Source organism: Echinops telfairi, unplaced genomic scaffold (assembly GCF_000313985.2).
Source record: "Echinops telfairi isolate 266 unplaced genomic scaffold, ASM31398v2 ScPeMD7_7400;HRSCAF=8409, whole genome shotgun sequence".
Classification (NCBI taxonomy): domain Eukaryota; kingdom Metazoa; phylum Chordata; class Mammalia; order Afrosoricida; family Tenrecidae; genus Echinops; species Echinops telfairi.
In genome coordinates this window covers 33,323,192-33,338,044 of record NW_022111300.1, presented here as the reverse complement: position 1 = coordinate 33,338,044, position 14,853 = coordinate 33,323,192, and the positions used below count along the sequence as shown (strand labels likewise).

Sequence of the window (14,853 nt, the reverse complement as noted above, 5' to 3'; positions counted from 1 at the left end):
TCAAAAAATTGGCTTAAAGACTCGTATTTGTTTCCCTCCACGGAAATCTTTAGTAAAAGGCGAAAGATTTATACGATTTGAAGAGAAACCAGAGTATAAGTTACCAAGGGTGAACGCATTGCCCTAGTAATTGTTATACCTAATACAGTAATGGTGTTTATAGACTTTAAAGACGAATGGCTTATACTTTTTTGGCTTGATAATTCTATGCCAGTGTCCTCACTTTACCAGTATAAAAAATGAAAAAGGATCTAATTGTTTTAAATTAAAATTTCGTCTTCTGTGCAATGCATTGTGGATATGCAAATCTACTCTGCCTCACCCGCCTCCAATTTCCGGAAATAGTTCTTTTATGATCTAGGCTCGGGGCCAGCACTAGGGGGCAGAGCGGAGACCAGATTGTGAAAAATACAGACCTCTAAGCCTTGCCCAGCTAAGTCTGACTTTTTCTGTCTAAAGTTGGCGCCCAAGTAAAAACTTGTCTCTTTTGACTTTTTTAAAAGTTGTTCTAGTTTTTAAATATTTTCTGTTTTCTTTTCAACGGGAGTTTTTCTTCATTTTATTTGTTATGGTTGTTAGCATTTTTGCCTCTGTATCTTGTTGGTATATGAAATCAGGATGGGTGACTCCATAGAGACACTAACTTGATTCATATTTCCTTGGGGAGGTTGGAGGGAAGTGGGGAACTCATAACAAGGAGAACAAGAAAGAAAATGTTCTAAAATGTATTGTATATAACTCTTCTTGACATCATTGAACTATTGAATTGTATGATAGGTGCATTATGTCCAATAAAACTGTTTATTAAAAAAATTATATTTGTGGGAAAAAGAGACTTGGGGAAAAAGAATCCTATTCAGAAGGCTTACCCAACATCAGAAACGTGTTGAGACTGAGCGCTTGCAGAATTTCTCGTCAGCTAAAGCCCTGGATGCAGGTGGCACAAAGGGCCAAATGCTCTAGCTGAGAAGTTTGAGCCCACTCACAGTAACTCTGCAGAGCGGCCTGGCACTCTGCAGCTCTGCCTTGCACACCTAGGGTCACCAAGGAGAGTAGCAAGATGGCCGTTGTCACCCCTTCGATCGGCATCACTGTACCGTTTTTAAAATGCTGGTACAATGCTACACAATTTCCACATCATGGGTGCCGTTGGGTTGATTCCGACTCAGTGACTCCCTGTGACAGAGAAAAACCGACTCGTGGGGTTTCTAAGCGTCACCTTTGCAGGCGTCCACGGCTAGGTCTCTCCCACAGTCGACCTTTCCACGAGGCACCACGAGGACTCCTTTGAGTAATCCAAACTCAACTACCACCAGACTCACTGACATCGAATTGATTCTGACTCACAACGAGCCTATCAAAAAGCTCACTGCCGTTGGGTTGATGGCGACTCATAGCAGCTCCATAGGGCAGGGCAGAACTGCTTCTGTGGAGTTTAGGAGACTAACTGTGGACAGCCTCGTCTTTCTCTCTCAGCGCAGCCGGTGGTTTCGAACTCGCAGTTGGCAGCCGCAGGAGTAAGCACTACGCCACCAGGGGCTGATCAGCATCCCTATGCCGGACAGCGTTGGAGTGCTCCGGGGAGTTTCCACGTGGGACATCTTTACGAAAGGAGCCTTGGTGGCGCAGTGGTTAAGTGCTTGTCTGCCAACCCAAAGATCAGTAGTTCAAAGTCACCAGCTACTCCAGTCCGCAGGAGAAAGATGCAGCAGTCAGCTTCCATGCATGCTCGGACCCTGCTGCACACCCCGCGACAGTGGGGGGCTGGCCAGGCCCGCGACCCGCGCGCGGGAAAGGGGCGGCGGCGGCAGGAGGCCGAAGGGGACCTCTCTCTCTCTCCGGGACATCCCCTTTCCGCAATGCCTGGGCAACCTACACGATTCAAATGAATTTTGTTGTAGATGGTTCTGAAGAGATGGCGCTTTTTGAGGTTGGCCCTTTTGAAAACAGAGGGTGGCAGGTGGAGGTGTGCCTTTGAGGAAGAGAAGAGTTTGGGAACGATCTACTTAAATAGCAGAAATGTGAACGTTCAGGCTGGATCCTCTAAAGGGCCCGTACAAAGTAAGAGACGTTGGGAGCAGTTACACCCAGTCAGCTTGAAGAGTCCCAAATAGACCCTACCTCTCGGAAACCAAGTGGGCTGTCCACTCTGGGGAAATGCGGACCATGGTCATCCAAGAGCCGCTCTGGTAATACACAGCAAGACTGCGTGCTTTCCCATGGACCCCTGATTTGAAAGAAGCTAATAGACTTCTTAACCCAACACAAATAAACTTTCTTAGACTTTTTGTATCATTGAAGCCAGGAGATTTTTGACCTTTGAAGAAGATAGCACACTAACATGGATGATGGCTTGTTTTTATACAATTCAATTTGTATGAGTATGATCTTATGGAATGTTAACTTCCATAAAATGTCTAACACTTAAAGCAAGAGTTACAGTCTGAGGCCCGCCGGGGCGCACTCTGAGTTAGCATCCGCGCAAGGACAGTGGGTTTGATTGGAAAGAGGGCTGGCGCAGCGGATGTGCCCAAGACAGGCGTCATTTGATCTCTTGACTTTTGCTTCCTTGAGCATTGATGGTGGACCCAAGCAAATGACAACCCTGGCAATTTCAGTCGTCTCTCCGTTTCTGTGGATCTTGATGCTGTGCCCCTGGGCCAGTTGTGAGGATCTCACATTGAGTTGTGATTCCTATTGACCGCTGTAGTCTTTGAGTATCTTTGATAAGTTGTTCCAACTTCCAGCAGGCCGGGCTGTATCCTGTGCAGACTGCAGGCTGTTCATAAGCCTCCCTCCGATCTTGACAGCACGTTCTTCTTTGTCTGGTCCAGTGTCTCGGGTGATTTGCTCAGCACTCAGATTGAGTACAATTGAGAGGCTGCAGCCCTGAGGGACACCAGTCCTGATGTTAGCCACAGCATAATACCTTGTTCTGTGCAAACGATTGTCTCTGGACCCGTGTGCAGGTTCTGCGTGAGTGCAGTGAGAGGGAGGAAGTACAATAAAGAGCCCTCTCTCTCCAAGTCTGAACCCATGGATCTATTCAGCAACGTTTGATGGTTTGCTCTGCGGAAAGCCTAGTCCTGCGATTACTCGCCACCTGCCGCCAGCTTGTCTCCTGTGGAGCTGCTGCTGGTTTCGAACTGCTGACCATGCAGCTTGCAGCCCATCGTGCCACCGCTACCCTGCCAAGGTCCCTGCGTGTGTGTGTTTTATTCCATTCTATTGAGAACTAAGACATTAAACACAGAGGAGCACTTAAACCTCAACTCTAGTGTCAATCAAAGCTAGCTTAGCACATAAGGACCACATGCGCAGTCTCGTTGAGCTTCCTGAGGACCGTGGCCAGTGTGCGGTCTAAGTCTGAGCTGGACAGTCCCCCCTCTTAGCTAAAATCTCCATGGAAGCACATTGTCTGCCCTTCCACAAGGAGCACTTGTGGCGTAGTGGTTACACATTGGGCTGCAATCTTCAGGGTCGGCAGTTTAAAAACCACCAGCCCTCCCTGAGAGAACGATGGGCCTTTCTGCTACCGTCGTAACCAGCTTCAGCCTGTGAAGCTCACAGGGGCAGGTCCACCCTGTCCTACAGGGTAGTTATGAGCCAGCACTGACTCCATAGCAGTGACTTTGCTTCCACACAACCTCTGGGTAGGTTCGAACTACCAACCTTTTAGTTCGCAGCCAATCACAGACTGCTGAGTCACCTAGGCCTTGGCTTAAGTGGCATCCTCTCACGATGGGAACTCGAGGAGGAAGGATGGAGGCTCCAGGTCGCACCCCTACATTGGCTCTGGGCCTCCACTTCATTACCACTTTCTGAATACAGGGCAGCCTGGGATGGACGTGACAAGTCAAGCACGTCGCAGCAGCACCGTCGTACAGCGACGAGTGTAGACAAGAGTCAGCGAGATTTCAGAAATCTGCTGACCCAGGTCCTTCCAGGCTTACAGTGGTCCGAGACCAAACCCCACACCTCGTTAGTGGTCTCACAACACCGTCAAATGTCACAAGGTCTTTTGACTGTAGGTCCCTCCGCATACAGTTTCCCTCCATCGTTCAACCCTCCTCTCTGCAGCACCTGCCTTGAAAACGAGTGCAGTGAACCCTCGTTGATCGTGGTTCATCGGTTCTAGACCCTACCGTGATAAATGAAATTCTGCAAAGTAGGATTCCTTATTTGTAAATCAAATATTTTCGTAGTTAGAGCATAGAGGACATGAAAAAACACCCTTTAGTCACCATTACACAAGTATTACCCAATTTATTAAACGAAAAAGGGAAAATACAGTAAAACATTTTGGACGTTACAATGATCATTTATTATTTATTATATTATTTATGGCATCAAGCGTGTACAGTATGAGCCAATCAGTGTCAGTAATGACAGAGCCTGCGCTGTTACGCAAAAACCGCGATAGAGTGAAGCCGCGGAAGTCGAAGCGCGGAGTGGCGAGGGTTCACTGTACAACTTTTGAAGAGGTTAAAAGGCTAACAGCTCTGAATGGATTGCAGCTCCTTGGTCCAACAGTGAATTTGCTGACGTTCACATTCCAGATGTCCAGCCTGGAGTCCCTGGCTGACCGGCTCTGCTGTTGAACATTCAGTCCGGGCGGAGGCACCGCAGATGGGAGGCCTGGTGACAGCTGAAATGCGCAGACAGGTCACACCCCGAGCAGCAGCAGCAGCCTCGCACAAACTCCACGTGACAGAGGGAAAGAGAAGCGATTCTAGGAGTCGTCCCCAGGGGAGACCGCCAGCGATGCAGGTCGTCTTAAGGGTCTCTCATTTTAAATTGGAATACATAGAGAATATACACTGCTTAATTTGGAACTCACACCCTGAGGGAGTCACATATAGATGTTTTGCATTAGCTCAGGTTTCAGGATGACAATGGGAAACCATGGTTAACCGTGAGCAAGGAATAATTAGGATTTTGTTTTTCTTCCATAATTAAGTTCTTTAAGTTTTAGGCCAGTCTCTGGGTGTCTTTGTTGACAAACAGAGCAGCAACTGATCTTTGGATCACTAACAGTCAGGCAAATGAGAGAAGACTTTCTAGAGAGGGGGAATAAAAGAGGAGCGGATACCGAGGGCTCAAGTGGAAAGTGAATGTTTAGAAAATGATGATGACCACGTATGTACAAATATACTAGATACAGTTGATGTATGGGATGCTATAAGAGCTGTAAGAGCTTCCAATAGAATGATTTTTAACAAGACAGAGAGAAGATTCTCAGTTATCTGGCCCTTCCAAGTGACATCTAACTTGTCTGCCTCGGAACAGTGGCACGTTATAAAATTCTACAGAGACATCATGAACGACAGTCATTGTGAGCAGCTGCAGAAAAGTGAACCCTTGGCAAGCCTGTGGAGCACAGTTCTCCTCTGACCCACCCAGGGGTCATGGGGCTGAGTCAAGTCCAAGGCAACTGATCATGTTCAACACAGACTCTGACCCACACGAGACACTCCGTGGACAGGGGCCGATGCATAAGTGGAGCAAGAGCAAGAAGACTGGAGACAGGCAATGCACGTTTTTTGTCCAGAAGTAGGTGAAGGGGGCGTGAGATTCGTCAACAATGGAGGGGCGCACTTGACATTGTTCTGAGGCCTTAGCTGACTTGTGCACTGGCATCTCTCCCAATTCCCCGGGGATCTTGAAAGGTCCTCTTGGGTTCTTCCCTCTGCCTCGCTCGTTCTGATATCAAATTTGTTTCCAAGTCCTCTCTCAGCTCCTTGTTTTCCACCTCTGCTGGCTGCCACAGCGGCCGGCTCGGGGCTCTTATCAACACAGGCTGGTCTGGACTCGTGTTTCTCAGCAGCAGAGAGCACGGAGGCTGTCCCTGGATAGCAGGCTGCACTGACTCTCCTTTGGTCTCCTCCTCACTCCCTCTATACCCTGTTTCCTCCCGATCTCAAAAGGCACAGCTAGCAAGTCAATTCCGACTGGTAGCCGCTCCATAGGACAGGGTAGAGTCGCCCCTGTGGGTTTCCGAGACTGACTGTTTCAGGGAATGGAGAGCCTTGTCTTCCTCCCAGATGTGACTAGTGGTTTCCAACTGCTGACCTTGTGGTTAACAGCCCAACACAGAACTGCCACCTCACCAGGCCTCCTTCCTTCCCATCCCTCCTCTTCAATGCGCCCCAAGAGGCCTCTGTCCAACCTGCTCCTCGCTCAGCCAGTCACACTCCCCTCTTTGCTCACCCCGGCCTCCCACCACCTCCCTCTGCCTCAGGTTTCCATGAACTAGCTGCCCATAGAAAGACTCCAGCGAATTCATTCTCCCTGAAATAGAAGTGACCCACAAGGAGGCTCAATGAGATCACCCCCGGAGGAATTTAATAAGGGAAAATCTCTTTAGCCATTGGGGGAGTTCATGCCCCACCTCTGGGGGGGTCTTGGTGGTCTGAGCCTCTGGGGCTGGCAGCAGCGGGCAGTGGGAAGCAGCTGGGTGAGGCCCCAGGGCTGCTGGGTGGGAGCAGGAAGAAGTACAACCTCCCCTGCTGTGGCATTTGCTGACCGCAACCTGATGCCCTCCCTGACTCAGCCTCCAGTCTCCCAGGTCATCCGCCTGAGAGGTTTCAGTGTCGCAAGGGGATGCTTGCTGAGCATGGACTCTTTGCCCTCCTTTACGTAAATTACACAGGGGGAGCGGTGCAGAGGGGGGAATGGGAAAGTTTCCGTACAGAGCAGGGGAGAGCGGATGTCTGTTTTCCCTGCTTTTGAAACCTGATCGCTTCTGCAGCCAGGAGCCTTGCCAGCTACGTTTAGTGTCCAGCCTGGCAGATGGGTCGCCACCAGGCACTCAGGAAATCCTTCTCCAGCTACCTCAGCAGCCCCTCCCACAGCGCTCCCCCCACCCCCACTCCACTTGCCTAAGAGCTCAAAATACACAAACTCACCATCACTGAGTCAATGCCAACTCACAGCGCCCCATCGCACAGGGTAGACCTGCCCCTGTGAGTTTCCGAGACTGGCTCTCTAGTAGGAAGGCATGTCCTTCTCCCGTGGGCAGCTGGTGGTTTCAAACTGCTGACCTTTCAGCCCGATGTGCACCCACTATCGGCCAGGGCACCGGCTTCCCCAGCAGAGAGAGCGGAGTCTCTCTTCTCCCACCACTGAAGCTTGCAGTATCATCTGTGGGGCCCCCTGAAGCTAGAGCCAGAAGACTCCTAGGCTTGGCATAGGTCCCCAAACTCATTTGACTAACACCCACCTTTTCTTGTGTGTGTGTGTAAACCACCCATCTTTTCAGTTAAAAAAAGAGACTCAGTGTGCCCTACTTGGTGGTTAAGACCGTCTAAATCCATATGGGACTAGACTGCTACGTCTTTCTCCCACGACTCATGGGTTTGAAACCCCGGTCTTCTGTTAGCAATCCAATCCAGTAGGATTACCAGGACTCCTTTGTAACTAGTTGTGTGACTAATTACCTAGTGGTGGGTTGGAGCTGCTTACCACAAGCAGCCTCTCCAGGGAGACAGGTGAGGCTTTCGACCTCCGTACGGCGTTCGAGTCTCAGAGGCGAAGGGGACAGTTCTACTCTGTCCTACAGGGTCTCTCTGAGTCAGCACCTGCTCCATGGCGGAGAGCATGGTTTCAGTGGCTTCCCAAAGGAGTGCTGCTGGCACCGTGGGCTACACTGTGGGCTGCTAAGCACCGAGTCATCAGTTCTAACCGCCCAGCTGCCCTGGGGAGATGGACGAGACTGTCTGAGCCGTAAAGACGTAGTCTTTGAGACCCCAAAGGGTAGTTCTACTTGGTCCTCCAGGTCGCTGTGAGTCATACCCAACTCGATGGCCGTGGATTTAGTAGCTTGACAAAGGAGTCTGGGTGGCACTGTGTATTAGGTGTTGGGCTGCTAACTGCAAGGTCAGTGGTTCGAGTCCACCAGCCTCTCCAAGGGAGAAAGACGAGCTATCTGCTCTCAGAGAGATGTACAGTCTGGGAAGTGTGAGGAGGGTGCTGGGAGTCGGACTGGACTCAGTGGTTTGTCTTGGTTGGTGGTGTCACAGGGGTCCCTGGGAGGAGGTGGTTATGCGATGAGCTGACAAGCTCCAGGTAGTTTGACCACCAGGAGCGGTGTGGGAGAAAGACGTGGCAGTCTGCATCCCTAATGACGGAAGCCTTGCAAGCCCTGTGGGGTCGCCAGCCTATCGAGTAAGAATCCACCCAACAGCCGCGGGTTTTTGGTTCAGTGGTTGGACACGATGCACCATGATGACCTCCCTGGCTGCACTCAGGAGGCTGAGCTGGGTTCTCTGCTCCAGTGGGTCAGCAGCCAGAAATCGGTGCGCAGGAGGGAAAGACCATCTAAGCTCCCTTGGGCTCCTGGCAGAATCCAGCTTCTTGTGTTTGTAGGGCTGAGGTTGCTGTTTCCTCAGTGGCCGTCAGCCAGGGGCTCTCAGGGACCAGAGGTCGCCCAAGTTCCTTGCCAAGTGGCCCTCTCCATGTGGCCTTGCACAACATGGCCACGTCTTCAAAGCCAACGGCTTTCAGAGCATGTCTCAAACTGAAGGAGAGCCCAGTCCTCTTTCCGGGGCATTTACCTGAATCAGTCAGGCCCGCCAAGGACTGTCGTGCTGACCACACACACACACACACACACACACACACACACACACACACTTTCCTTACAATTGCAAAATATCTCCACCTTTGTCTATGCCATTGGCTAGGGCCAAGTCACAGGTCCCCACCACACTCAAAGAGAGAAGATTACACAGGGTATGAACAACGGGGATCAGGAACCTCAGGGCTGTGCTATTCTGTGTGTCCCACACTAATGCCACACAGCTAGGCAAGAGTATAGAGTTAAGACACAGCCCCTGGCTTTCATATTGAAGCAGGTCTCTGGCTCAGTTATGTTTCAGGATTTGAAATGTTCCAGGTTTTATAAAGGCAAGTATGTGATTATATCATAAACTCATAACACTCCCAGTGGAGCCTGGGACAGCGCCATGTCATCAAATGTTTTCTAATTCTCCAGAGAAATAGACGACAGACTACTCACACCAAATGACAGCGGTAAACCAAAACCATCTTCGCAGGGATCCACGTGAAATGTTGCCACTGTGTTAGACTGGGTTGACTAAAGAAACAAATCCAGGGACACTTGTATATATGTGTGAGAAAGAGCTTTGTATCCAAAAGTTAGTGTACATGGCGAAAACATCCCAGGCCAGTTAAACTCAAGTCCCAAAGTCCGAGACTAGTCCATAAGTCTCTCTTTAGATGCACGCAGCCACACGCAATGAAGCAGAATGCAGGAAGATCACGGACTGGTGGGTGCAAAGTCAGGTGGATCCGATGGTGGTGGATGCCTCCCAGGGCTCTGGAAGGTGAAGGAAGAGAGAAAGAGGAAGTTCCTGGGATCCTTCTTATAGCAGGCCACGCCCACCAGGAGGTACCACCAGGCTCTGACCTGACTGATAAGCTAGACTCCACCCCTGTGGGTGCCCTTCCCATTAGGGATCCCTTGCAGTTAACATCCTTTGAAGAGTTTGGTTGGGGAAATTCTCTGATCTATTTCATTGTGGTCTATACGAAGTTTCATTACAACATTCGCCAAGGGAGGGGCCAGAGCCCCAGGATAACTTAGTCCAATTCCCTGGCCTGACTCCAGGAGAGCGGTTTGGGTGCAGAACTTCTGTTCCTATGGGAGCAGATTCATCGTGCAATTTTTTATGATTATTTTAAAGATCATTTCACTGGGGGCTCTTACAGCTCTTACAACAATCCATATTCAATTGTATCAAACATATTTGTACATATGTTGCCATCATCATTTTTTAAAAATCATTTTATTGGGGGTTGGACAGATCTTATCACAATTCATACATACATTCATTGTGTTGAGCACCTTTGTACATGTGTTGCCATCATCATTCTCAAAATATCTACTTTCTTTTGAGCCCTTGGTATCAGCTCATGCAAATATATATATATATATATTTTTTGGCAAATATTTTAAGGTGAGAAATATTTCTTTCGCTATTTTTTCCCCTGTGCCTAGCCCAGGGTGTGGCCCACAGAAGGTGCTCAGTGAGTGTTTGTTCCATGAATAAATGAATGATTGGACTCCTGGAAGTTTTTTTTTTCTCCTGGAAGTTTTAAGCCAAGGGGTCTCATATCTGTAACTTTGATTTTGGACCACCATGTAATGTTGACATTGGCCTCTAGGGGCCCCAGGGACAGCCTTTCATGACAAGGGTTTGGGCTTTTTCTTTGCCCTTGAGAGCATTTGAAAAACATGACTGCCCTCTGGTGGCTAAAACTAGATCCATGCATACTCAGGGCCCTCCAAGAATCTGGACAAGTGTCTCTGAGTTTGTTGAGGAGCGGGAGGGGGAGGCTGGGTGGTGACCCCTCTTCTTTCTTGTTTGCTGAGTAAACAATAGAGGTCAGGTTGTTAAGTATGTCTGGGCGGGGTCCGGACCAGGCAGCCCCTTGCACCAGCCTCTCAAGAAGACAAATGACCTGCTGAACTTCAAAGCACCTGCCTCCAGCATTTCACGAAGCTTACCTCACGGGGCAGAACACAGCCCCCTCTCCCTAGCGTTCCAGGAAGCAAGCCTGCTGAGAACAAGATGATTTACTGACAGGTCATCTCCTGACCTGAAACTTAGCAACTGCAGCACAAAGAACCTCCCTTCCCCTTAGCAGCCCATATACTTTTAAGCTCATATCATATAAGTATCCCGTCACGTCACCCTAGCACCAGGCACGACTTCCCTGACCTAACTCGTTGGGTCACGGAACCCGCCCTGGAGCTCAAGATGATCCTGTCCCTTTCTCTGCTCTCCCTTCTGGCTCTGGAGTCATTTCCCTTCAACAAAGTTCCTTTCCTTAACGTTTCCTTTTTTGTCTGAATCCTGTCTCTGTCCTCCTGACCTCTCAAGGTCATTTTGACTGTGTCAAACTGCATGAAGACAAGGAGACACCTGCTTTCCTTGCCCCTCTTGCTCAGCATTTTGTACCAGTGCCTCGCAGATCGGGTGGGATGGTGTGGAGAAGCAGACAGGTGTGTCCAGGTAGGAGGCAAGTCTTTTCGAAGAGGAGAACTAGAAACGTTGGACAAATCGGGCAGTGGGGCGGCGAGAAGGCATCAGGGACCTCCCAGTCTTCCCTCTTTTTGCTGAGTGTTTCCATGAATACGGGCATGCATCTGTCTATGCCATGGCGCGGCTGGTGGTTCTTTAGCACGCATGCTTAAGTGGAGAGACTGCTGGAACCTGTGGCATTTCTTTTCCCAGCCTCTAAAGGAAGTGCCACATCCTTTCCCACGGTGGGGGCACGTTGTGCAGCGCCCCCAGCAGCTTGGGAGGGTTCCAGCCTCTCCACACCCTCTTCAGCATTTGTTGTAAAACACTTTAAGTTGCCATCGCGTCAGTCTGTCGTGACCCTGCTGGCGTCTGAGTAGAACCTTGCTCCACGTTGGTTTCCAGGGGGAAGTTGATCACTTGGCCTTTCCTCTTGAGGGGCCTTGGATGGACTCGAACCTCCAACCTTGTGGTTAGCTGCCAAGGGCCATTTGTGCACCATATTCTCTTTCCATGAGAGGAGCATGCACCCGGACAGCTTCAGCTCAGGTGGGGCTGGGCGGAGAAGCAGGCAGGTGGGTCTTCGTAGGAGATGGATCTTTGGGTAAAAACAATCGGAACGGCTGGACAAATCGGGCAGTTGGAATCTGTGTGAAGCCATCGGAGGTCTTCCCAGGAATACTTGTGGTGCCAACATTCCAGAAAAAAGAGAAACGTAGGGAGACACGCTTCGCTTATCCTTGCGGGACATGCTGATGGATAACCGTGGGGGGGAGAGAGGCTGAGAAGCCGAACTTGGTGGCCCAGAGGCAGGGCCCCAGGGAAGATTTTGGTCATCGCACAAGACCCAGAGGAAAAGAATCTTGCCTCTGGGCAACCACAGCAGGCAGCAGGCGAGATGCCGGAGAACCAAAGAACGGAGAGTGAACTCAGCGGCCTGAGCTGCGTTCTCTCCTGAAGTCCGGAGAGAGCAGAGTTTGGAAAACACAGAAATGACTGTGAGGGCTCCTTGGGGGCACCAGGAGCAAGTGTGACGTTACGTAATCAGAGCCCCAGAAAGGAAGAAGACAGCGAACTAGCAGAAGCAACGTTTGAAGAAATGTGGCCGAAATTTTCCCAGAGATGAAATGACGCCGCGGAGCTCCCAAAGATATAAGAAATTCTGTGAACTCTAGTTGAGAGAAGCACAAAGAAAAACATGGGTAGCACATCCCAATACGTCCGCTAAAGCCCTGGCAAAGAGAAAGCCTTAAAAGCAGACACAGAAGCAGTAGACATCATTCCAAATCAACTGATAGGGCTGCTCGGTGACTGCTTAGCAGGAGGCTGTGTGGTGGGCAGGTGCTCTCCCACTTCTGCGAACCTTCCCTTGCGTGTGGGCAGGACCTGCGCCTTGCTTCTAGTGGGTTAAGGTCAGATGACGAGGCATGATGAGGTCTGTGACTATGACATCACGGGTCCTGTTACATCCCTGCCCTGTTCTGTTAGCTGACTGCTCCTGTGTTCCTGGCATCTCACCCTCTCTTGCTGGCTCAGAGGGAGAGATCGTGTTGGGGACTCTCCCTGGGCCAGGAATGGAGGACGGCTTCTGCTGATGGACATTGAGGAATGAAACCCTCGTCCTACAACCTCAAGGAGCCGACTTCTGCTTCAACTTGAGGGATGTGGAGACTGACCCGTCCTACTCTGGCTGTGCCCCCGGTAAGGGCCCAGGCCCAGGTAGTGAGCCAGGAGACTGACTGGTTAGCCAAAAGCCAAAGTCATCAAGGGAAGAATTTGACAGGTCGGTGACTGGGGGTGACTGGGGGTGCCCCCTGGCAGCCGTGTCCGTTGTTTGGGCCTCCGTTTGGGTCTGGGTTTCCTTGTCTAAGACTGAAATGTGAACTGGACTGTGTTTTCCAGTCTGATATTCTGTGGGACTCTTACTCATTTAAAAATTTTTTTACTTAAAAGATTATTTTATTGGGGGTTCTTATAATAATCCATACATCAATTATATCAGGCATATTTGTACATATGTTGTCATCATTATTTTCTAAACATTTACTTTCTATTTGAGTCCCTTGGTATCAGCACCTCTTTTTTTCCTCTCTGTCCCCCCCACCCCATGACCCCTTGATAGATTATAAATTAATTTTTTCATATCTTACACTGACCCATCTCCCTTCCCCCACGGTTTCTGTTGTTCATCTCCCTGGGGGTGAGGTGGGAGTGGTTATGTGTCAATCATTGTGATCTGTTCACTCTTTCTCCCCTTCTCTCCCCTCCTCTCCCCTACCTTTCTGGTGTTCATCCTCCCATGCCTGTTCCTGGGTTCCGTGCGTTGTGAGCTCTTATCTGTACCTGTGCACAAGCTCCGGTCTAGCGTGCAGTGGAAGACAGGACTGGGTCATGATATTGGGGGGTGAGCAAGCCTCAAGGAACCAGAGGAAGATTGTGTGTTTCACTGGAGCTATACCGAACCCCGGTTGACGCATCCCTTCCTGTGACCCTTCTGCGAGGGGATGTCCCATTGTCTGCAGATGGGTTTGGGGTCTCTGCTCTGAACGTAGTCATTCCTCTGATGCCCCGTGAGCACACGGTCGTCGGCTGTCTTGCGTCCTTTCTGACTTGAGGTGCACTCCCCGCACCATTTTCAAGGCTGTGAATTTTCAGAAGCAGTTCACCAGGTCTTTCTTCAAAGGCACCTCTTGGTGGGTTCCCGCCGACAGCATTTTGGGGAGCTGTGAAGTGCTTAACCATTTGTACGACGCTTTAGCATTTAATCGTTGTTGGTAACCAGCGAGGGGGTGAACGGGCTGTGAGGAGGGAGAAAAGGCATCACATCTATTTGGCAGCGGGAGTTCACCGTTCTTTAAGGTCGCATTGCTAAGTGCCATCCGAGCTGGATAACATCGGGATCCTGCGGAGGCAGGGCCCGTTCTCTCCCCACAGCCAAGGCTGGCAGCAGGCTGGCAGCCCACACCTGCTGCTGCAGACTTGGAGGAAAGCTGTAAATGTGAGCGCTGAGCCTAAAAATGTCTATCTGCACAACGTGAGATCCATAGGATGCCCACGCATCCGGGAGCTACTTGATCGGGCAGAGTGGCTCCTTAGGGTGCCGCCTCACTCACTGACACCCTGTGCAGGCACAGGTCACAGCCTGAGGAGAGCCACTTGTCACGTGGTTCCCTCACGACTCACACAGAAAAGTTCCCCGGCCAACCAGACGGGCTCCATGGACACCAACGGAGCTGAAGGCCCCGCCGCCGCTCTTAAAATAGCTGCAGGCATATTCAGAGAGGAGCATCCATCCGTTGGTGCTGCGTGTCTTACCCCAGGGGCAGCTGCGGGCACAGCCAGTCCCATTCTGCTGGTAACTTGAGCCCCCGCCGCGGTCACAAGCTCTTAATTTAGTCTAGGCAAGGGCAAAGCTAGTGGTCATAAAGGCCCTCCCACAAGGCAGACAACCTCAACCAAACTCACGCGCACCCAGGCAGTGCCAGGTCCTAGCAGCCCTCTAGGACAGGGTAGACCTGCCCTGGTGGGTTTGCAAGACTGTACTTCTCTATGGGAGTAGGAAGCCTCATCTGTCACAGGGCAAAAGATTTGGGGCAAAGGATGACCCTCCAGGACTTGGCCCTCCCTATACCATGTTCCACCCAGGCCATATAGCTGAGAAGCTCAATTGGGGAAAGCGATCAGAGACGTAGAAATAGAGTTCTAATGGGATAGTCAAAGCAAAAATGGTCAAAGCCAGTTTATCAAAAACTGGCTTAAGACAGACACAACTAACCTCCTCTCTGGGGGATGGGCAGCAGAAAGG

At 50.5% G+C, this 14,853-nt stretch overlaps 1 pseudogene; it reads right to left on the bottom strand.

The window, feature by feature from the left end:
• LOC115871741 lies at positions 1-97 on the bottom strand (annotated as a pseudogene).
• Positions 98-14,853: the final 14,756 nt, after the last annotated feature.